Below are 22,585 nucleotides of genomic sequence, written 5' to 3' on the forward strand. Positions count from 1 at the left end.
CTGGAGTGCACAGTGGCCCTATCTCGGCTCACTGCAACCTTCACCTCCCGGGTATAAGCGATTTTCATGCCTCAGCCTCCCAAGTAGCTGGGACTACAGGTGTGCACCACCACACTCAGCTAATTTTTTTGTATTTTTAGTAGAGACGGGTTTCGCTATGTTGGCCAGGCTGGTCTTGAACTCCTGGTCTCAAGGGATCTGCCCATCTTGGTCTCCCAAAGTTCTGGGATTACAGGTGTGAGCCATGGCGCCCAGGTGTCCATATGTTTTAGAGATGCTTAGTGAAAGATGTTGGGATGGAATCACATGATGGCTGAACTTTACATTAAAATACTTTCAAAAAAAAAAGAAAGTGGGAAACAGACAAATCAAGTAAATCACTTCTGGCTTGATATTGATTGTTGTTCAACCTGGTGATAGATACATGGCATTCATTATGCTATTTTTTCTCTTTTTGCTTATGTTTGAAACTTCATTAGACAGAAACCCTAATGTCATCAAATTCACATAAAAAATTGAGGGCTGTATTAAATTAGTTCAAAATTCTCTTCAAAATAGAAAATTCAATCATTCTATTTCAAAGGCTGAGTAGTGATAATTGTAAACATCTAGGGCAATTTTTGTTTTCTTTTCAAGATCAAATAGTATCTAAGTAAACTGTGTTATGATTATTAAATTTCACCGGTGCCTAATATCTATCCAAATGAGAATCAAGTGGAAGCAGACAATTCACTGCAGAAAAACTTCTGATGAACACTTGATTTGCCAACAAATCCACACTTGATTTGCCAACAGGGAACTTCTGACCTTTAGCAGCAACAGAGTAAGCTTTTCCAATTGAAAGCTCATCTCATCTCTACAAGAGGTTGTATGGAACATGTTCATCCAGATCAATAAATTGCCTTTTTCTTCTCCTTTTTCACCAAATAGATTATGTGGCCATTTTCTATCTAGGAATAATCACTGGCACCAACAATTTTTTTCCTTCATGTATGCGTATTTCTTTTCCATTTCCAAGTCCTTTCCATTATGAAGAGATTCAAATGTTTTCACAATTCACATTTTGAAACTCCAAATTCTTAGATGTGATCAGTAACATCTTTAGCTGTTAAAGAGTGGGACGTTTATTTCCTTCATTCCGAATTGGATTTCTGTGTTAGAAACTGGAGGATTTGGTAACCTTTTGTACTCTGTGGTAGAGCACTAGGAGGAACTGAGTCATAGTCAAACTTCAGACTGTTCATTAGTTTAAAACTCATGTTTGTCAAAGAGAAAAGTAAAGCAAGATTCGGTGCGTTTTATAGTCTAGTACTATTTTGCTCGGTGTTGATGTTAACCTTGATAGGGATAGATGAATTTGGTTGAACACAATTTTTATGGTTACTTAGGAAAATCAAACATTACTTAATGCAGTTTTTATATTATTGATAGTATATACAATATTATTTTGGGAGCTTTAGAATAAAATTGGCAAACAACCATTTTATCAAAATAAAACAAACTTTTCAGACTGTTCCCTCCCTCATCACTGGTGACTCCTTCAGTACAATAGAATGAAAAGAGTTCCCAAGAGAAAGGCAGCCAGCCCCACTGCAAAGATGGGAAAAGTAACAAGTGGAAACTAAGTTAATCTTTAAAAGTTGTTTGCAGATTAGAATTTCTACCTGGTCATTCCTCAGCAGGAAAAAACCCCAAATCTCTTTATACTATTTTCAATAAAAATAATACTAAAGTGCTAATGGAACAGTAGGCAAAGGGCTTTAATGAAAAGGAAAATTAGAAAAATAAACAGCTAACATATATTTATGAACAAGTTACAATCTCATTAGCAATCAAATATTCAGATTGAAGTAGCTAACTTTTAAAATTTCTAAACTGGCAACGATAATAGAAGGTGTGGTGACAAAGATGATGTGGTAAGATGGACAAGCCACTGGAGAGAGTTCCTATTACTGGACAATTGGAAATATCATCTGGATTCCTACTTTTAAGAATCTATCCTGCTGGGTGCGGTGGCTCACGCCTGTCATCCCAGCACTTTGGGAGGCCAAGGCGGGTGGATCACTTGAGGTCAGGATTTCAAGACCAGCCTGGCCAACATGGCGAAACCCCGTCTCTACTAAAAATACAAAATTAGCCAGGCATGATGGTGTGCACCTGTAATCCCAGTTACTTGGGGGGGCTGAGGCAGGAGAATCACTTGAACCTGGGAAGCAAAGGTTGCAGTGAGCCAAGATCGTGCCACTGCACTCCAGCCTGGGCGACAGAGCAAGATTCTGTCTCAAAAAAAAAGAATCTATCCTAAGGAAATAATGAGATTCCTCATCACCATCATACTCTCATAGACTATCTAATGATCTGGGACAATGCTCACAATAAAACTAGAAGAGTCAGAGAAAACCATGTGTATTTATATTTATATATAACATATGAATAATGAAAAAAGCAAGATAAATTTATCTAAAATATTATATCTATTTACATTGGACAGTAAAATCAGTTTTACCTTCATTGAAATACTTTTCTCTTTTTTTTTTTTTTTTGAGACAGGGTCCCACCCTGTTGCTGTTGCTCAGACTGGTGTCTAGTGGCACGATTTTGGCTCACTGCAGCCTTGAACTCTTGGGCTCAAGCAATCCTCCTGCCTCAGCCTCTCAGCCCCCTGTGTAGCTGAGACTACAGGTATGTGCCACCATACCTGGCTAATTTTCTTCTTCTTTTTTCGAAGATATAGGGGTCTCACTATATTGCCCAGGCTGGTCTTGAACTCCTGACCTGAAATAGTCCTCCCTCTTCAGCCTCTGAAAATGTTGGGATTACAGGATAGTCCTTCCTCTTCAGCCTCCCAAAGTGTTGGGATTACAGGAATGAACCTCTGTGCACAGCCTTTGTTTATTTTTTATAGTATATGTTGCATTAACTTTATTTGTAACAGATGTTTATTTTTGTTATAAATGTAATAATTATTGCAAGACTTTTAGGAAATACAAGATATGAATAAAAATATATGACTACTCAATATATCCATGTAACAAAATTGCACTTGTACCCAATAAATTTATACAAATAAAAAAATTAAACTGGAGAAAAAATGTATAAATACGTTGAGAAACTGCTAATGGCTGCAGGGATTCTTTTTGGGGTAATGGAAATGTTTTAAAATTGACTGCAGTGATGGTTGTACAACTATTTGATATGTGAAAAACCATTGAACTGTACACTTTTAAATGGGTGAATTTTATGGTATGTATATGTATATTATATCCCAATAAAGTTGCTATCAAAACCCAAAAAAGAGGCTGAGAGTGGTGGCTCACATCTGTAATATCAGCACTTTGGGAGGTTGAGGCGGGCTGATCACTTGAGGTCAGGAGTTTGAGACCAGCCTGGCCAACATGGTGAAACCCCATCTCTACCAAAAAAAAAATATTAGCCGGGCATTGTGGTGCATGCCTGTAATCCCAGCTACTCAGGAGGCTAAGGCAGGAGAATTGCTTCAACCCAGGAAGTGAAGGTTGCAGTGAGCTAAGATCGTGCCACTGCGTTCCAGCCTGGGCACAAGGGTGAGACTCCGTCAAAAAAAGAAAAACAACCAAAAAAGTATAAGATCACCAGCACTGCCATCATCCCAAGATTACCACTGTCAGCATCTTGGCAAATAGCCCTGCAAGCTCATTTGTGTGCATCATATATGGTTGTTTAAAGAACAAAAATTAAATCTTACCAGGCATACCATTTAAAAAGTATTTTTAGCCCAGGCACAGTGGCTCTTGCCTGTGATCCCAGGGCTTTGGGAGGCTGAATTGGGAGGATAACTTGAGGTTAGGGGTTCACAGCTACAGTGAGCTATGATAGCGCCACTGCACTCCAGTCTGGGCTACAGAGCGAGATTCTGTTTCTAAAACAACAAAAAAGTATTTTTTATTACAACATGTATAACTTCATAATCACAGAAGAACCAAGTTCTGGTTCCCGCCTTGCCTTAACTAGCTATGGAACCTGAAGAGTCACATGGATTTTCAGGGACAAACTTTTTCCGTGTAAAAGGCAGGCTGGGACTAAGTAAGATCTTCTGTCACTTCCAAGTCTAGAGTTCTGTGCTTCCTTGAGGGAGGTGGCACTATAACAACAGTACACACTTGGATGTAACAACTGTGTTGAAATGATGAAGACTGTTTATCAATGGAGAACTACTAGTCTTCAAGATAAACTTTTAGGTTAATTTTAAAAAGAAAGCAAAGGATAGAAGAGTGTGGATAGCATGTTACCATCTGTGTTAGGACAAAAGAGAATACATGTGTACTTTCATATGTCTAGAACATCTCTTTAAGGATACATGGAAGCTGACATTATTGAGAGGGAAATGAGTAGTTGGGAAACGATGGCGGTTCTGGAATTTATTTTTCACTATACAATATATCCTTTTGTGGGCTCCATGGCGTAATAGTTAGCTCTCTGGACTCTGAATCCAATATATCCTTTTGTACTTGGGTATTTTCTTTTCTCTTTTTCTTTTGGAGAAAGGGTCTCACTCTGTTGCCCAGGCTGGAGTGCAATGACACGATCTTGGCTCACTGCAGCCTTGACCTCCAGGGCTCAAGCGATCCTCCCACCTCAGCCTCCCGAGTAGCTGGGACTACAGGCCCGTACCACCGCACCTGTCTAGTTTTTGTATTTTTTGTAGATATGGGATTTTGCCATGTTGCCCAAGCCCTGGGCTCAAGCAATCCTCCTGTCTCAGCCTCCCAAAGTGCTGGAATTAGAGGCATCTGCCACTGCACCGGCATACTTGCATTTCTTTCTTTTCTTTTCTTTTTTCTTTTCCTCCCTCCCTCCCTCTCTCTCTCTCTCTCTCCCTCTCTTTCTTCTTTCTTTTTTTCTTTTTGAGACAGAGTCTTGCTCTATCGCCCAGGCTGGAGTGCAATGGTGCGATCTTGGCTCACTGCAACCTCCACCTCCTAGGTTCAAACAATTCTCCTGCCTCAGCCTCCCAAGTAGCTGGGATTACAGGAGCCCACCACTATGCCTGGCTAATTTTTTGTGTTTTTAGTAGAGATGGGGTTTTGCCATGTTGGCCAGGCTGTTCTTGAACTCCTGACCTCAGGCGGTCTGCCCAAACTGGCCTCCCTAACTGCTGGGATTACAAGTGAGAGCCACCACACCCAGCCTTTCTTTTTTTAAACAGTAAAATAATTATTAGGAAAAAACATGATTAACAGAGACATACGGATGTATTGGGTACAGTGATAAGTGATGTAAAGCAAATTTTTCACTCACTTCCTTGCTTAAACCCTTCTTTTTTTTTTTTTTTTTTGAGACAGAGTTTTGCTTTTGCTGCTCAGGCTGGAGTGCAATGGCGTGATCTCGGCTCACCACAACCTCCACCTCCTGGATTCAGGCAATCCTCCTGCCTCAGCCTCCCAAGTAGCTGGGATTACAGGCATGCACCACCACGCCCTGCTAATTTTGTATTTTTAGTCGAGACGGGGTTTCTCCATGTTGGTCAGGCTGGTCTTGAACTACCAACCTCAGGTGATCCGCCCGCCTCAGCCTCCCAAAGTGCTGGAATTACAGGCGTGAGCCACCGCACCTGGCTCACTTAAACCCTTTTAATCACTTCCCTTGATGGTGACTTGTGAGACCTACATAATTTGGCTAGGCTACCTCATCCTCCTCCACGGCCATTTCACCACATGCTCACTTCACTCTAGTAACACTGGTCTTCAGTAAGTTCCTAGAAATCTTAAGCTCTTCTTCCTCAGAAACGTCAAATGCAGTATCACCAACGTCAAACAATTAACTTCTTAGGAATTCCAACTTAACTTGAGGAATTTCAAAATGCAGAGACCTCCAAGGTGCAACCCACCCCTCACTCTACACCTGAGGAAAAACTAGGCTCTGAAATCTGAAGTTACTTGCCTAGGTTCACACAGCTAATTCTCCACTACATATATGTAATTAACCTTAGCAGTTGCTCTCTGGAGTTTCACGGAACAAAAGTAGGTTAATAAAAAGGAAGCCTTTGGATTTTAGATATTGGTAGAATGGGGCTACATTAGGACTTAGAAAATTAATCTGATTCCTTATCCATGAAAATGTCTTCATGATGCCATTGCTCAGAGGACCCATCAGGAAAAAGAATGCTTCCTAAAACTGAAAAGCCACTGTAGTGCTGCGTTCTACCAAGAGCCACACAGTTATATTTGAAATGCATTTGTTTAATTTGAGGAAGAAATTAATTTGATCTTCCCGCCATGGGACTAGCTTTTAAAATCCACATCTCAACAATGTAGCTAAATTAACAGTAGTTAAGTAAATTAGAAACTCAAAGAGCTTCAGAATGTGAGCAAGACCATGGACAGTCCCGATGGGCATCTGTCCCTCGAGGCTACAAGGAGGTTGTCAAAAAGAGCCTGAGATGCAGGCAAAAGAGGCAAGTCAAAGCTCTATGAGTTCTTTGAAAAAATTTCTTCTGAAAGAGATGGACCTACTACCAGAGAACAAAAATGTCAAATTTGAATTCCATTCACAGCACCGCACCTCCCACTTCACAAATAAAAATCCATATGCATTCCTCACTAGTTAGGTCTTGTCCCATGATTGTCAGACCCTTTAAAAATATGTGCATTTCTATTTTTATTATGTTTTTTATTTCTGCTTATAAAAGTAGTACGTTATAGAAAAATTGGAACACACAGATGTGTAAAGAAGAAAATAAAAGTCAGTCATAATTCATGTAAGTATTGCACATCCTGGAATATTTCCTTCTAGTCTTTTTTCTTTGTGTATACATTTGATGGATGAATGTGCTTATAAGGGTTATGGAATTGGAATATTACCTTTGTCTTCTATTTTTTTTCAACTTAGGCTTTATTGTTGGAATTTCAGAAGTTATTAGATAGGAATTATTCTTTTACACAAATTTTTGTGCAATTAATAATTATTTTCATGGCATAAATTTCTGAAATGGGATTAAAATGTCCAAGGGTATAAATCTTTTAACATATTTGATACATATCACCTAATTATCTTCCAGAAATTGTTTTCCAGTTTACATTCTCCATAGCAACTATGTCCTTTATAAAGTCAATTTTACCAATAGAGAATAGTTTAATTGCTGACAAATTGTGTGAAATAATTATATTAAATATTTTATCTCAGTTTTGTTTGTATGTATTATCTTTCCTTAGAATTTTAGAGACGGTAAACTTTTTTACTAAATCTCATATGTAATAATTTAAATTTTCCTTGTCTAGTCATACTATTTGCTTAACGCTCTATTAGATAGTACATTTTGTTTATTTGAAGTTTTTCATAATTAAAGATTTTAACTCTTTGAGCATTTGCTGAAAACACAAAGAAAAGGCCGGGTGCAGTGGCTCATGCCTGTAATCCCAGTACTTTGGGAGGCTGAGGTGGGTGGATCACGAGGTCAGGAGATTGAGACCATCCTGGCTAACGCAGTGAAACCCTGTCTCTACTGAAAATACAAAAAATTAGTGGGGCGTGGTGGCGGACGCCTGTAGTCCCAGCTACTCGGGAGGCTGAGGCAGGAGAATGGCGTGAACCCGGGAGGTGGAGCTTGCAGTGAGCTGAGATCGCGCCACTGCACTCCAGCCTGGTTGACAGAGTGAGACTCCACCTCAAAAACAAACAAACAAACAAACAACAAAACCCAAAAAAACCCAGAAAATACCTTCTTTTGTTTAATTGTTCCTTAGAAATTTTTAGGGAACATTTTGGACAAAAATCAAAATGTTAGGGAAATATTTTCCTGTAGTCAAGCAAATCAACCTTTATTTCTTCCATGGCTTTTATTTAGAAAGTTCTTTTCCCATCTAAAGATAAATATTTACCTACATTTGCTTTGAGTTAATTTTATGATTAAATATATGTATATATATTTAACTTTTTATTCCTTTTGGAAATATTTTCAGGAATGGTTTGAGGGGAGGCACTAACAGATTTTTTTTCCAAGTGCCTCAATACCATTCAATAAATAATCGGCATAATTTTGTAATGCCTCTTATAGCACACTGTTGGCCCATAGTCACACAGTGGTTTGTATGTAGCCTCCTATGCCAGGAGTGACTGCATTGACATCCCATTTCAACTATAGGCAGCTTGAGGACTCTGTGTATAACTCTCACGGTTCCCTGAATATGCTAGGTGGCCAGTGAACTCTTATATGAAATGCACAATTAATGAGTCATTGATACACCTGGGAAAGTTTAACTTGGAAGATAAACAAATGTCTGTCCTAACTGGTTTAAATGTTTACCTTTTGAGAAAAAGGGTGCCAAGCCAGACACGACTTTTAGTGATCTTTTCTGCTTCCGATTTTCTCTTCCACCCCCTACTATTTTCATCGAGTTGCTTAGATCTTTAGAATATAATATTGGTTTCTTAGGGCCTCAGGATTAAGACTAAATTTAAGATCTCAAGGCCTTTTAATTCATTATTTTCCAAGAACAGTTATGATGCATCTGGGCTAGTATTTCTCACACTTGAGTGATATATACAGCTTTAAAATGTATGTACCTTTTTTTAAAAAAAAGACCATGAACCTTCAGTAATGCCTTATTTTTATTAAAACATCATTTAAATAAGGTGCATGTCCTTTTAGGTACATAGCAAAAAAGACAATGGGGTCATTGTTGCACGGTAGACACTCATATGATCCACAATATACACAGTATTAATTTCTTTAATATATTGTTGTAAAAACATTGTGATTGACGCAAAAGCACAAATTTCAAGAATTCATAGAGAACCTGGAGACCTCCTAGGAGTATATGTCATTATTCTAGTCTAACAAAACAGAAATTGGAAAATTATTTTACCATATACCACATTCAACCCTCAACCTTTGCCGTTTTTCTAGGCTGTGTGGATGCCTACCCGTATAAATGCATCTGCATATATTGTAACCATTATACAACTATGAAACTAAAGCTAAATAAAAACAAAACTATAAAACCTATGCTTCAAATAACCTTATTTAATGAGACGGATGATATTGTTTGCTGAACAAAAGTGTCTGTTCACATCACAAACCTGGTACTATTGTCTTCTATAGGCAGGGATTTTTTTTTTTTTTTTTTTGGTTCTACATGTCCATTACTTAGTGAACAGACTTATCTGGATTTGTTTGTTCCTTCCTTCCACTATTAATCTTTATTTTTCTTCAAGAAGCATTTATTAGTTGAACAGCACATCAATCCATTAGGATTTTCATGAATTATCACCAGCTGTCAAATATCTCACCAATATTCTGAAGAATTTGCTCCTGGAAGTTGATAATTAAGCTGATTTTTGCTTTATTGATTTTAAGAAAAACATGCTTTTTTTTTTTTTTTTTGGAGACAGTCTCACTCTGTCGCCCAGGTTGGAGTGCAGTGGCCCCATCTTGGCTTACTGCAACCTCTGCCTCCTGGGTTCAAACGATTCTCCGGCCTCAGCCTCCCGAGTAGCTGGGATTACAGGCACGTGCCACTACGCCTGGCTAATTTTTGTATTTTTAGTAGAGACAAGGTTTCACCATGTTGGCCAGGCTGGTCTTGAACTCCTGACCTCAAGTGATCCACCTGCCTTGGCCTCCCAAAGTGCTGGGATTACAGGCCTGAGCCACTGCACCTAGCTAAGAAAACATGTTCTTTTATCCCATTATGAAATAAAACCTCTCTCTGAAACCAAAAAGAAATGGTTCCAAGATGAAAGAAAAGTACTCAGTGTGGTTAAATAATTTTTAAAAATTATGACTTATATACTTATTGTATCACTTACAATCTCAGTACAAAGAGGATGTGGTTATTGTTTGCAAGTCTAAAAGCTTAACATACTGTAACAGAGAAGCTGTTTTTATTTATTTATAAATTTATAATTTTTTTATTTATAATTTATTTATTTATAAAATAAATTCCCCCAATTTTATAGAAAAATATCATACAGGACTCTTAGGTTGCTCAAGACCCTGTTTCCTAGTAGTTTTTGAAAGCTGTTGACTTTTAGAAATGAACATGTTGATCTGGGCGTAAAGGAGGAGGATATGCAGAAAACAGAAGAGATGCCAATTCACAATGCAGCAGGCAATTAATTAGCAAGAGTCGTGCTCCTTGAAACATATGATTGAGGAGATCTGAAAATCTTAGAATAACAGAAGATATATTTCCTCCAAGTAACTTTACTGGTGTGATTTTCCACCAGAGTTCAATCAGTGAATCAGATCTTAGAGTAAGGTTGTGGTTCTCAACAGGAAGTAGTTTGGCACCCCCTCCCAGGAGATATTTGGCACTGTCTGGAGACATTTTTGGTTGTCACAACTGTGGCGGGAGGGTGTTCTGGCAGTTAGTGAGTGGAGGTCAAGGATGCTGCCAAACATCTTACAATGCACAGGACAGCATTCACAACAATTACCCAGCCGAAAATGTCAATAGTGCTAAGGTTGAGAAATCCCGGATTAAGGTGTCCAAGCCAAAGGGCTGTATCCTTGTGTGCACAGGGCTTGTGTGGAAGGCTGTATCCTGGTGGAGGAGTGGAGGAGCCTTTTGCCTCTTGCTTTACACACACACACACACACACACACACACACACTTTATGTTAAAAGGCCACAAGTACTGTTATAGGACCCTAACACTTACCCAAAGGTAGCCGTTGGGTCAGGGTTTCTGCACTAAAGTCCCTTCTGTGGTTGCCAGGAATATGTTTTAGGGCAGGGGTCCTGATCCAGACCCCAAGAGAGGGTTCTTGGATCTCACGCAAGAAAGAATTCAGGGCGAGTCCGCAGTGTAAAGTAAAAGCCAGTTTATTAAGAAAGTAAAGTGGTGAAAAGACACCTACTCCATAGACAAAGTAGGATGTTGCCGAAAGTAAGAGGAGGAACGATTCCATGCTAGGTACATCACTTGTATACATAGGGAGATGTGCTCTGCTACAAGAGTTTGTGATAAATAAATAAATTACTGTATTTTGCAAGAATCAATGTTATCTTTAAAGCAAAATTAGGAATGCCTTTGTTCTCCAGGTATCGCGATATCTGGACACGCCTAAGTCTGGGTTTGTTTAGTAAACACTATTAATTTGTTCCCTTAGCTGTAAACATCTAGAGGCTAGGAAAGCCTAACTTTCCGAGAATGCAGCCCAGCCAGTCTCAGCCTCATTTTCCTAGCCCTCATTCAAAATGGAGTTTCTCTGGTTCGAATGCCTCTGACAGTACCATCCAGAATTCTCCCAGTCTCCTGGCACACTAGTTAGTCACAGGAGGTTGAGTTAGAGGGTTTTTCACTGAGCCAGCCATACAATAAGACTACTATTGAAGGAACTGCTTAAGGAACAAATAATAGGAACTGTTCAAAGCATAACAGGATTCATTAATTCATTTATATACCTACTCAGCAAAACTTTATTGAACACCCACATGAACCCTTCTGCTAGACATTGTGATATATGATGAATACAGCCAGACTTGGTCCCTGCCCTCTTGCAGCTTACAGCCTAGGAGGGAACTCTAAAGGTTACCAAGAAGGGGCCAGTTTGTACAATGAGGACTCCATGAATGTACATGATTGAGCTTCACAAGTTTTCACGTTTGTAATCTCATTTGAACTGCACAACCACCTCATGAGACAACCTTCATTCCCTTCTTAGGTTAAAAATGTGCCCCAGGTCAAAACAGTTTGTAAGTGGCAGAGCTGACACTTCAGCCAAGTGACAATGAGGGCCCTGTTATATCATTCGATAGAGCAGGGATACATATAGGTGCTCTTGCCTTGATTGGTACTGAACTTGCCTCTCCTGATCCTCACCAGTCATACAGGTACAAAGCTCTCCTCTTTATGAAAAAAATGCTCCCACCTACACCATCCTTTTGCTTACAGCTGGGGATTCTAGTTTTTTCACGTATATATGCCTTGTGTTTCTAATTAGATTGTAAACTCCCAACCTGCAGGGACCAGATCTTCCATTTCCTTTGCAACCTTTTGCAGTACTGCAGTCACCCAATAAATGCCCTCTGCCTGAATGAACCTGTAGAGATAAAAATACTTTATGGCATTCCCATTTATAGGTTTCATGTTTTTATTCTGCTTTGTGATAGGACCGTACATTATAAGCTTCTAGAGGGCAGAGAAAATGGCTTAGTGCTTTCCTTTACACTCAGCAGGAACCATGCAAAATTTGATTCTTGCATGCCTTTTTGATGCTCTGGGTAATATTAGCACACTGGGGTGTTTTTGTGTATCTAAGGACCGGGGTTATCAGACTTCTCTGCAGCGGAGAATGTTCCTGCCTTTCCACTGTAAGCTCCCATGGCGCCTAGGACAGGGCTACATCACTGCGGAAGCCCCTCCATGCTTATTTCTGTTACTAAGGAAGCCAACGGCGAACACGGCAAGCTCTTGCATAACCCTAGACCTTGCAAGGAAATGAGCAAAGTGGAAGGGGATCTGAAGGCAGGTCAGAGATGGCCTGGATGAGAATGCAAGGGTTCTCTCTGAGAATCCAGCCCAAGTCTCACATGCAAGGCTCGAGTAGGTGGCCGCCCACAGTCCCTGGGCCCAGGATGCCCGCCCGTCCGCCCGCCTGCCCCGCGCGCCCTCGGGAGCTGTCCAGACGGCCCCGCCCGCGCCTACCTGGGCACTCACCCGTGCCGCGCGGCCTCTTCTCCTCCCACCCCGGCCACAGGAGCCCAGCTCGGGCCTGCCCCGCCGCCTCCGAGGAGCCCCGTTGGCGGCGGGCTCGTAGCTTCCACCCGGCGGGCCGAGCGACCGGCTAGACAGCGCCAGGCGCGCCGGGGGCGGTGCGGTCAGGCTCGGCGGGGCTCGGCGGGCTCGCCCTCGGCCGGGCGCCTGCAGGGGGCGCGGGGACGGCTCCGCCCCGCCGCCTCCTCTCTCCCCTCCCGGCTCCCTGGATCCGCGCCGGGAGGAAATGATGTGTTGCTGCCTGGTTAATCACAGCTCCAAACACTCATTGGCCGAGCGCTCCGCAGCCACTTCCTCCTCCTCCTCCTCCCGCTCCTCCCGCTCCGGCTCCTGCTCTTTGCAGCCGCCACCGCCGCCGCCGCCGCAGCCTCCCCCTCGGCGCTGGGGGAACTTTTCTACTCTCTGTGACGGTCTCCCCCGCCGCCCCCGGGGGCAAGCCCAGCTGGTCCGCCCGCCCCGCCCGCGGCCGTGCTCCCAGCCCGAGCCTCTGCGCCTCGGGAAGTTTATTCTGCCCGCCCTCCTCCCCTTCCTCCTCCTCTTCACCCCGCCTCCCCGCCCTCCCCCGGCTCTTTCCCCCGGGTGGCTGCCGCTGCCGCCGCTGCCGCTGCCAGCCTGCTCCTCGGCCAGCCGCGCCGGCCCCAGGGCTGGGAAGCCCCCGGCCCCACGCACCGCTCCGCTGCAGCCGCCGCAGCTGCCGCCGCTCGGGGCCGGCCCTCGGCCCCCGGCTCCCGGCCCCGCAGAGTTCCGGGCTCCCTCGCCGGCTGCACCGCCCCGCCCCGCCCCGCTCCGCGCCGCGCCGCGCCGACCTGCAGCGCCCGGCTGCCTCGCACTCCGCCTCCCCCGGCTCAGCCCCCGGCCGCCGCGGGACCCGAGGTGAGCGCAGGTCGCCGGCCGCGCCTGCTGGAGCCGGGAGGACTGAGGGAGGAGGTAGCCTAGCGGGAGAAGAGGCAGGGATCGGGGGTGGCAGGGTGGGCGTCTGCGGTGCCTCCCCCTCGCTTTCATTCCTTTCTCCCCCAAGCTTGATCCCCTCTCCGTGGGGGAAGCAGCCGCGGAACAAAACTGTCTTGCTTTGGGCCTGAACTGCTGGTGGGATATAGGGGGTGGGGGGGCAGAGGCGTGGAGCGGGGGTCTCAGGTTTGCATTGGGGTGTGTGTGCGTGCGTGTGTGTGTGTGTGTGTGTGTGTGTTGTGAACTCCTTCAGGGTGTGCGACTCTGACTTGTAAATCGATCTGGCCGCGGGGCCACGGGGCTCACCTTCCTAGCTGAGCTTGGTAGAGAGTAAGGAGATAGATAGGCGAATTTCCCCCACCCTCAAAATATCCATCTCTTCCAAGAGGAATTTTCTGCTGGAGAGACAGCCAATAAACTCTGCTCAACTCCCTCCCTCCCTCGGTTCTTCCTAGCTGCAGTTTCAAAAAGCTTCAAAGCCAGGAATGTGGGATTCATCTTCCGATCCCCAGAAGGCAAATGTGGTTACAGATGTTGCACGGTACTTTGCCAAGTTTAAAACCCTTCCTTCAACACTGTAACCAAAACAGTGAGGCTAGAACCTCGGGCGCACTAAGAAGAGATGTGGGCCTCTGGGGCCGCTGGATTCAATAACTTCCGTCAGGTTCTAGACTGGCTCGGCTCTGTCCAGTTTGTGCCAGATAGTCTCCCACCCCCTCCCCACTCCTCGTTTCCCCTGGAGATTTGAACGCTGCTTGCATGGGAGAAAAGCTACTTAGAGAAGAGAACGTTCCACTTAGTAACAGAAGAAAAGTCTTGGTTAAAAAGTTGTCATGAATTTGGCTTTTGGGGAGAGGCAGCAAGGTAATACAATGGACTTGTCAATTTTATTGGGCTTTTCTTTCTTTTTTGAGGGATGTATGGTAAGAGTTAGATGATGGGCAAAGGGGCCCGTTCCATACATGTTTTTACATATTTTTGAAAAGAGGCCCATGAATTGAGACATAACCCAGTGGTTTTAAAGAATCCTGTCCCAGAGATGCAGATTGCTCTGACAGCCCAAGGGAAGGCGGTGGCAAAAAATAGACACCACCTCCCTTTTCCCCAAAAAAATTCTTCCTGGAAAGGTGGTGTTAAGAAATTTCAGAGATGGGCTGATCCAAGTGGCGGGCCTTAAATGGAAACACTATAGTATGTCCTGGCACTTGTCTCTGGAGGTGGGTTGCTGGCCAGGGGCCCAGGCTTCCGCAGCCAGCAGACACTAGACTTGTGCTGACCTCAGACATCGGCCTCACCATGCAGCTTCATAGTGTGCAGACTGCTTAAGTTTGAAATATGGGCCTAATCCATTTCACTGATGGGGACATAGGGGTCAGGAGGTTATCTTATGCCTGGATGGGACCTCGATCACTTATTTTATGATTCACTTGTTTTTATTTTCTGTCTTGGAATTTTAAAAAATGGAATTCTTTTGAAGCTGAAATGTTGGCCTTAAGTTGATGTAACTGGGTGTTGGATAATAGCATTTCTACGATTACCCCTTATGCAGGTACTCACAGGTGGTGAATGATGGATAGATAAATTCTGGATAGGTGACAGAGACTAAGGATTGGGATGATTATAGATTGAGTTCATGCCCTCCCTTTCCAGCTGTGTTGTTGAGTTTTACTTGAAATGGAGAGGGTGGTTTTAAATAAAACTTGATTTAGATAGTAGTCTTACAACTTTTGTACCTTGGAAGAGAGTGATGATTTGAATCCAAGCAAGTTTGTTGTTATCTGTGAGGAATTTAAAGGAATATTAAGGATTCAGAGTAAAGATGCCATATTCAGGAATGCAATGTATTAATTTCTGAAGTGAGGAACTTAATTTGATTAATAGAATTGTAATGAATTTTTTTCAAAGTAGTGATTTGCCAGATTTTCTTCCTCAACAGAGATTGAGTCAGGAGATAGAGGTTATGCCTCTATCTTGCTGTAGATTGGGCTGAACTAGTCCCATGATGGTCATGATAGGCTTCTAGGTAATTCTCAGGCTTAGATTGAGTAGTCCAGTCTTCTGAGGGAGGTGGGACAGGACAGAAATGGATTTGAAAAATGATCCTGTTCTTCAAGGTCATCAGGTGAAGATGGAATCAATGCTGGGACTGGGAGCTGTCGTCTGTGGCTTGTTCTGCTGTTGGATCCCTGCATCTTGATTTATTTTTATGTGAAGCGATCTCATGCCCAACTCAGTAGGAATTCTGGAGAAGCAAACCACTGATGGTGGCAAAACTCTTTGATATGTTTGGGTGGCTTTAATGACAGGATAGTTTAGGGGTGCTGGATATGTGCTAGGCACTGAGCTCAGCTCTTTACAGGTGCTTTTTCATGACATTTCCACAAACACCATATGTCTTGTTATTATTTTACCTTTCTACAATAAGAAATTGAGGCTTGGCAAATTTCAGTGGTAGAATGGAGATTTGAACCAGAGGTCTGCAGGACTTCAGAATTCATGTTCTTGGCCACTTTTGCCAGTTATTGTCAAACTTCATTCACTCGCACGCTGTCTTCCTGAGTTTACCATGGCTGAGTCCCACTTACTCTATTAATATTTTTTTTTTTTTTTTTTTTTTTTTTGAGACGGAGTCTCGCTCTGTCGCCCAGGCTGGAGTGCAGTGGCGCAATCTCGGCTCACTGCAAGCTCCGCCTCCCAGGTTCACGCCATTCTCCTGCCTCAGCCTCCCAAGTAGCTGGGACTACAGGCGCCCGCCACTACGCCCGGCTAATTTTTCTGTATTTTTAGTAGAGACGGGGTTTCACCTGTTAGCCAGGATGGTCTCGATCTCCTGACCTCGTGATCCACCCGCCTCGGCCTCCCAAAGTGTTGGGATTACAGGCGTGAGCCACCGCGCCCGGCCCAATATTTTTCTTTAAAGCAACGATTCACTTAAAGAAAAGAACCTAAAGACATCAATTTTTAAAGAGGAAATTATGTATTACTACCATATTTGGAAAGCCAACTCACTTGTTAGGAATAGGAGGTAGTCATAAATATGCGTTTGTACTTGCACCGAAACCCCAACTTCAGAATAATGATTATGTGGAGTGTGTGTATGTTGCAGGGACCTGGAATAAAAATGGAGGAAGTAGGTAGATGATACAGTGTTGGTGATGTTCTGGTTTTTGGATTGGGTGATGGGTTCATAGGTGCTGATTTTATTTTTAGACTTTATAACCTACATACACGATACATTTTTTGTAAAATGATAAAGAAAAACACATAACCATTAACATAATGATTACTTAGGGAATATTTTACTGCAGTATGCTGACTATAGATTTAGCTTGGTGCCTTGTTTGCAGTAGGCACACAATAACTATTGGCTGATCGATAAGACCCCAGGAAATAATTGTAAAGCAAGCTCATTGTTTGTTATATTTGAATAAGGTTGAGGTATGTCCCCCTCCTCCCCTATTTTCTCCTGCTTCTACTCTCCTTTCCAATATTGCAACTCAATAGCGTGGGCTGCAGTGAGGTTTCACCTGGCTGTAGTTATGGGAGACACAGGCTGGGCTGAAGCTAGCACTTTTCAGCATCACCTTGTCTTATATATATAGCACTTGGGATGGGGCAAAGAATACTGTCATGAAGTGTTAAGACACTTTCCTTTTTACCCAGTAGTGAGGTGTGACCATTCAGAGTTGGAAGCAGTATTTAAGTTAAAGCAGGGCCTGGATGAAATGTTAACAACATTAAACTGGTGAGGCTGGGAAATAAAGCCATTAGAAATTTTAATTGGAATCTGCAGAATCTCCTGTTTTATTTTCCCAAGCAAGCATTGGGCACTGTGGCTTTATTCCTGGAAATGAGGATTTGGAATTGGGTTTCCTGGTACAAAATGCCTTCTTTGATCTTTTGGAGTGAAAACTTGGTGTTTCTTTCTGTGGCCAATTCCAGCTCTCAGAAGAACCAAATGGAAGATTTACCTCCTCATTTTTAGCAGTTGGCCATAGAATGCTCTTGCTTGCCATGTTAAGTTTAAGAATCAGAAGTTCTAAACTAGGATTTGTCTGTTGGAAGGACATTCAAATGAAAGACTCCTTTTGAAAGAGCCTCATCAATTTGGTGTGGTTGGCACATCACAGCCTTTGGTTCAGATGGGAGGTAGTTTTGTTTGAACTCACACTCTCAAAATTAACTAATAAGAGATTCGGCAGCTTCCTTTTCTGAGTTAACACAAATACACCCTCTGCCCCTAATATTCAAACTGACCACACATTCGAATACTATTCCTGTGCTCTTCTAGGCAGTTCTGGAAATGTGAGATTGTTTATATGTATAAAGGCTCTTATGTGATCCATCAGAACTTTGTTTTCCAGAGCCACTGCTATTCAGTTGTTTGATTTTTGGGTTTCACTCTCTGACCAACATTCCACTTTGCCCATTAGAGTTGCTTCATTGTTGACTCTGGGTATTTGGCCTTTATTTCTGTGACTGGGAAAGTAACTTTAAATTTCAGTCTTCCTAAATTTTTGGAGGTTTGTGCAGTAGGTGAAGGTTGTTTTGAAGAGGGGGATGGGGTGAGACCACTTTTAGCATAAGTGTCCTGAGGGATCGCCCAAGGTCAGTTCTCATTCGTCTTGAGGCCAAACCCTGGCTGTTCTGGTCTCTGCATTGCCCCTCACCCCCCTCCTCTTTGGTGGACCCAGATTCTTCAAGGCTCAGAGTAATCTTACTGCAAGCAAGAATGCTTTCTAGATTTTGCCATTTTGCCTTTCAACAGTCTCCTAGGTTTTATCATCCCCATTTCTTATTCTGGGACGTGATTGATCTCTTTGAGGGCAAGGACTTCAAGTTGTTCATTCCTCTATTGATTCTTTCTACACAAGTCATTGCCCTTCACCAATTTAAAACCTTTCAAAATCTCTCCCTGGGCTCCTTGAGGCAAGGGACTGGCTTGTTCATCTTTTATGTAACTTTTGCACCTCACACAATTCCTGGCCTAGACCACACAGTCAATAAATTGTTTTTGAATTGCCGAGAGAATGAACGGGTGATTGTATATTAAGGGAGTAAAGGGACCTAGTCCTCTAGGGAACCAGGGAAATCACGGACAAGATGATACCAGTCACTGTGGTCCGTAAGGATGAGTTTGGAAAGTGGGGACGAAAGACATTCTATGTAGAAGGAACTGCTTTTGATACCTCTTCTTAGTGCTTAATGTTGTAACCTGTGCTTAGTCAATTCCACAAACATTTCTTGTGTTCTTTTCAGCATATGTTTCTTTCCTTGTTTTTATATTTAAGGGTGATGCTTCCGTTTTTGGGAAGAATATCTCACTAATTTTTTATATCTCACAGAGCAGGGAATCCTTCATTATTTATAGTTAGGACCCAGACAGTCAGTGAATCAATTACTTTACTCTTGACTTTTTCCTGTTGCATATGTTTCCAAACAGTTGACAGTGAAAACATAGTGGTGGGCCATGCGTATGTGAGAGGTGGAAAAATGTAGGTGAACTCTTTGGAAAATGGATGGAATCCAAAGTAAATGCCTCTTTTGAGAGATTTTAAGGGCTGAAATCAGTGGACATACCACATATAACTTTTCATCTTGAATACTTGATGGCTGTGTGTTTTTGCTCATCTATGAAAGCCAAGATTGGCTATTAATATCACCATGCCGTCAAAAGGCAATATTGCTCTGGTTTGGGGGATTCCTTTTCAGCCAGTTATGGAAGAATATTGATAGACCCTCCAAAAATATAACCTTGAACTTTAGAAATGTACAGAGGGGAGAACGAAGGTGGGGTGATCTTGGACAAAGTTGGATATTAGAAGTGGGATGATACTTGAGAGTTTGGAATGTGGGAACTGAGGAAAATGTGCAATAAGAAGAACTTCAGAAAAAGCATTCGGGAATAGAAGGGATGGGTTGAGGTGATATTTTAAACCAAGTTCCGAAACTTCCGCTATTGCAGCTATTGATGAGTGTTGGCTATGCTTGGGGTGAAAGTAAGATGTGCTTGATTTACTCTCTGTAGGTAGTGAGTTAATGCGTATAAGCAAACATGACCATAAAGGCAGGAGCTTAGGGACGAATATCCCTTGTCTTGATGTCAGGGACTTACACAAGATAGAAATATGCATAGGAGTGAAAGTGTAGGTGGTTATCTAGAGTGACACCTTCCTTTTCAGCAGTAAGCGACACACGTGCCCAGTGCTATTTTTCATACAGTTTTCATATGCTTATCTTGAACTTGAAGAACCCGAGTTGTTGTGAACAATAGGTGGCAAGAAAAAACACCTTATGAGGATGGCCTGGTAAAAATACAGAAAAGCTCAGTCAGCAGAGATTACTTTATATAAACATAAATGTTCTATTTCAGTATTTTTAAAACATTTTAACACTCAGCAGTACATTTTATATCATGACCTGGTACACACACAAACACATATGCATGTGCACAGGTGTTAAAAATAAAGCCGAATTACAAGTTCTACAAAAGATATTATAATGCTTTTTAATTAATATTCAATTTTTATTTAAAAAATTCTAGTCTTTATATACTAAACTGATTTTACAACTTGCTAATGGGTCCTAATAAGCAATTAGAAAAAAACTGTTCTAGGTATTGTGGAAATTAGCCTTAATTTGTTTATTGAATAGTTGCTAGTCTGGATGAGACTTTTGTTTTCTTTTTGTGTGGATTTCTGTCATTCTATAGAGAGTTCATACCCCTATGCCCCTCTCCCTTGCCAGAATATTTTTTCTGTGTAAGGGTCTTTACTTGTTTCCAAATCAGATTAAAGTGAGTAATACGTGATTTGGACCAGCTCCAGTGTGCATCATCATCATCATCTTGATCCCCATCAGCATCAAAGGTGGGGCTGATTCATTTAGAATGGTGGCAGGAGCCACTTAACTCCCTGTTTATTTACATTATACTTGAAGAGGTTGTTGACTTTCAGGAATAAGGGGAAGCTGAGGTTACACACACCCAAAGGATGAGAGGGAGGTGGGGAAGATGACCCCCATATATTGTTCAGAAATAAAAAATTAAAGCACATGGTTAGTAGGGACAGCTGTTTGCATTCAAAGACACAAGAGCTTAATTGTTGTCATTGTCCTTATCATTAAAATCTTGCTTTCCTCTTCCTTCATCTTTTCCCCTCTTCTTTGTCCCTTATTTATTGAGCATTTATCAAGTCTTCCTGTAGGTAAGGCTGGGCATAGAAAGCTCAGTTAATATCAAGTTAATATTAAGGTGCACTTGAATAAGGGAGTGAATAATTATACATGTAACTATTAGTGGCAGAACTCTGAATATCTTGGTCACAAGTTACAGAGGATCAACCAACACCTTTAAGGAGGTGGCTGTTTGGCTGGCCTCTGAAAGAGGTACCAGTTGGATGTTATTTTGAGAGGTATCTGTATATGTATAGGTTGTAGCATAGGCAGCATTCCAAAAAGAGAGAATGGGGCAAGTAAATATAAGGGGGTTGTTTTTTATTTAGAGGCCAAGTTATAGAAAAGATAGTTGCACATTTTTTTTTTTTTTGAGATGGAGTCTCTCACTGTCACCTGGGCTGGAGTGCAGTGGCACGATCTCGGCTCACTACAACCTCCACCTTGGGTTGAAGCGATTCTCCTGCTTCAGCCTCCCGATTAGCTGAGATTACAGGCACTCACCACCATGCCCAGCTATTTTTTTTTTTTTCATTTTTAGTAGAGATGGGGTTTCACCATGCTGGCCAGGCTGGTCTTGAACTGCTGACCTCGTGATTCACCCACCTCGGCCTCCCAAAGTGCTGGGATTACAGGCGTGAGCCACCGTGTCTGGCAGTTGCACATATTTTTAATCACTAGTCTCAGACTCTGTGTCCTGGGATGCAGCTTCTCAGGGTGGTATGCAAGACCTTAGACAACCGAAAGGAACAGCACGTTCACAGTTAAAAGTGCTTTGTGATGTGACTTGACTCTGTAGAGCACATCAAGATGAGCACCATAGGAGCAAGCTTAGAAAGGGAGATTTAGAGGCACATTATGGTTTACTTTGAATGACAGGCTGGAAGTTAAGATAAGGCATGAAAGCAGGCCTTGGTCTGGCCCCTTTCATTATCTCATTTAATGCTCACTCACCCTCCATGAAGTATCTACTCTAATGCCCATTTTATAGAAGGAGAAACTGAGGCCTAGAGAGGTGATATAAATGTCTAAGGTTACACATCTGAACTTAAACTCAGGCTGTAAATTTCCACGTCACCATCAGTGCACCAGAACAGAGGTTGAAAACTGGTGGTCTCTGAGCTCAGTATACCTCAGAGTTCTGTCCTGTTTGATACTGTATTTAAAACATTTTTTAAAAAAACATGGTTGCTAACATGTAAAAATGGGGGACATTTTCATTAAAAAAAAAAAAAAATCAAAATGTCCAGCTGCTCCCGCAACACTGAAAACTCTGGCAGCCCCAGGGCCATATTCCTTCCTGCAAGAAACTGCCAGATCTTCTTTTGACCGTGTCTGTCTGAGGGAGATGTGTGTGCTGTGGCTGCTACTGTCTCAGTTCATCCCGTTTTCTCCCAGACACTGAGGCTCGGTGTTAGTTGCTGTTTATTGTTCTTGCACTGACAGGTTTGTTTGTTTTAAACCCCTCGCCTACCTCATTCCTGTAGGCTAACTGGATTGACCCTACAGGTGTATGAGTTTGAGGCCCTGGCACATAGCCTTCTGTTAGCCAAGGATGATTGGTCTAGTGGAGTGGGATGCGCAGAAGCCAGGAGGAAATGAGAATAGATGGAACTAGGGTTTTAGCCTTGGGCTGGAGAAGCCATAGGGCTTGGTGAATAAATTACTTTGGCGATGAGAGGGAGGGTAGGGGTTGGGCAAACATATGACTTTTGGAACCTGGATGACTGGGAGAATGGTGTTGCTCTTAAAAGAAAATGGAAGGT

At 42.5% G+C, this 22,585-nt stretch overlaps 1 protein-coding gene and 1 long non-coding RNA gene across 4 annotated transcripts in view; one reads left to right on the forward strand and one right to left on the reverse strand.

Moving 5' to 3' along the window:
- LOC115830898 overlaps window positions 1-12,907 on the reverse strand; it is a 45,008-nt gene extending 32,101 nt beyond the window's left edge. Inside the window, exon 1 of one of the 2 annotated variants that reach the window (XR_004026435.1) lies at window positions 12,642-12,907. This is a non-coding gene — a long non-coding RNA (uncharacterized LOC115830898). Of the gene's footprint in view, window positions 1-12,629 lie in introns of both variants that reach the window. The other variant, XR_004026433.1, reaches the window with a different exon arrangement.
- A 123-nt stretch (window positions 12,908-13,030) lies between these two features.
- ACVR1 (activin A receptor type 1) overlaps window positions 13,031-22,585 on the forward strand; it is a 141,346-nt gene continuing 131,791 nt past the window's right edge. The window contains exon 1 of one of the 2 annotated variants that reach the window (XM_003266138.3): window positions 13,031-13,571. The gene's annotated coding sequence lies outside the window, so the exon portion shown is untranslated. The remainder of the gene's footprint in view (window positions 13,572-22,585) is intronic. The other variant, XM_030796491.1, reaches the window with a different exon arrangement.

This window comes from Nomascus leucogenys, chromosome 17 (assembly GCF_006542625.1).
Source record: "Nomascus leucogenys isolate Asia chromosome 17, Asia_NLE_v1, whole genome shotgun sequence".
NCBI classification, from domain to species: domain Eukaryota; kingdom Metazoa; phylum Chordata; class Mammalia; order Primates; family Hylobatidae; genus Nomascus; species Nomascus leucogenys.